This window comes from Natator depressus, chromosome 4, assembly GCF_965152275.1.
Source record: "Natator depressus isolate rNatDep1 chromosome 4, rNatDep2.hap1, whole genome shotgun sequence".
NCBI lineage: Eukaryota > Metazoa > Chordata > Testudines > Cheloniidae > Natator > Natator depressus.
This window is the reverse complement of record NC_134237.1, coordinates 19,642,778-19,644,717: the sequence shown is the minus strand read 5'-3', so window position 1 is coordinate 19,644,717 and position 1,940 is coordinate 19,642,778. Positions and strand designations below refer to the sequence as shown.

The following is a 1,940-nucleotide window of genomic DNA, read 5'->3' as shown; positions in this document are numbered from 1 at the left end:
TATTGGGCAGTTTAAATATAACCCCTGGAGTTGGTGGAACGCTATAGGCCAGTCTAAATATGGCCCAGGAGTTGGTTGAAGGCCACGGGGCACTTTTTCTAGAAATCACCCCCCGTCCCACCAAACTTTAAGCATGAAAGAACATGTTTTTAAAAACAAAAACAAGCCCCAAGACATTCATTGATATCTGCAAAGGGCCCCTCACTTGAAATGGTTACTGTAAGAAGGCCCTACAGGGTGGGGGGAACAAAAAGTATTTGAACTTAAAAAAGAAAAGCAGCCCAATTGTGCAGAAAAACTTATTCCCCACCCCCGATCACAAAAGGGAATGCTAGGGAGGGGTGATCCAATCAACCTGCTAACTATTTTGAAACAAAAGAGTTAGGATGGTGTAAAAAAAAAAACAACAAAACCTCAGGTAGCTTGGAGACTGTCTCTTTCAACAGAAACTCTCTTGAATTGCTGCTGGGCTGCAAGTGGAGGTATGTTCCCTGGTTTTTTTTTTTAACTCTGAAAATATATATATATTATATAATGCCATTTTTTGGCCATGCTATCTTAGTAAATAATGGTGCATATCTGTATTGCAGTGTGATCTGTTTAGCATGGAGCCAGTAACTTTAAGTTGCAGTTCATCACCAGGCCAAGGTAAAAACCATTTTTAACTGTAGTTGTGCTTAATAACTTCAGGTATTACATAGGTTGAATAGGGATTTGGGAGCTAATACTAACTAACATTTTGGCTTGTTTTTCTTACCCCAAAGACCCCAAGCACACATGGCTGGGGCAGGGCGGGGGCCAGAACAACCAGGGATCTTTTTAAAAGCATGTGGGTTTATTGAAAAGTATTTTGTTGCAAACAGTGTTTTAAACTCTGTGTGTGTGTGTGTGTGTGTGTGTAAAACATAGGCGGTTTTTAAAAAGTATATGTCTACAAACTGATGGTGATGGTGTGTTTCCAATTAGCAGGGTTTTTACTTTGCAAAATGAGATGTATTTTAAAAAAAAAAAAAAATTTGTGGGGGTTGTTTTCAAAGTGGTAGAAATAAACTCAAAACCTGTGATTGTTGTACAGCCTGAAATGGATTATTTTGTTTTAAAGCTATGACTTTTTTAAATAGAAAAAACACTCTAATGGATATTATTTTATTTTATTTTAAAGTTTACTAGACAGTTTCATGTGTTTTATTAGAATGTTGTTTGCTTTACAGCACGGTCAAAACTTGAGCGGGTAAAAATGCTCAAAAGAAAAAGGAAAGAGACAATTGAAAAGAAAAATTCACAAGTATCAGTGACGGATGGATGAAGCCGGGTAAATATATTTTGCTTATTAGTCTGGTTAATTTATGAGGTTTTGTATTTTAAGTACATACATAGGTGTGGGTGAGAAAGCTGGCAAAGTTACATTTTTGTAAAATGCTTTTTTTCCCCCCTCCTGCCCCAAGCAGGCATATGCAGCCCTTCTGACAAGGCTGTAGTGGGAGCTACAAGGACCCCTCCCCGAGAACCACCAAAGAACCAGGAATCTGCTTTGAGACCTTTATCAACGCAAAACAGCACAAGAGTGCAGATGAAGCATCAGCCCAGTCCAAACCTCATTTACGTCAAACCCAAGGACAAAACAAAACACTCTGGTAAAAAACATCCATGCAAAGACAACTCCAGTTCCTCAGCGGCCACCGCCACGCCAAGCCCTGAGAAAACTGTGAGCGAAAACGCCCACATTCACAAACCCGGAACAGGCGCTCTAGGGATTGTGAATAAAAAACCAAGGATTGAAAACACCTGCGATGCCAAGGTATTGCAACCATGCAAACACAACTCCAGTTCCTCAGTGGCCACCGCCGCACCAAGCCCTGAGAAAACTGTGAGCGAAAACGTCCACATTCACAAACCCGAGTAGGCACTCTAGGGGCTCTGAATGTGTGCAGAAACACACA

The 1,940-nt window shown here is 40.5% G+C and overlaps 1 long non-coding RNA gene across 1 annotated transcript; it reads left to right on the top strand.

Moving 5' to 3' along the window:
- Positions 1-432: 432 nt before the first annotated feature.
- On the top strand, positions 433-1,267 carry LOC141985771 (uncharacterized). Its single transcript, XR_012639012.1, has 3 exons — positions 433-482; positions 591-648; positions 1,212-1,267. It is a non-coding gene; the product is annotated as an uncharacterized LOC141985771 (long non-coding RNA).
- Positions 1,268-1,940: the final 673 nt, after the last annotated feature.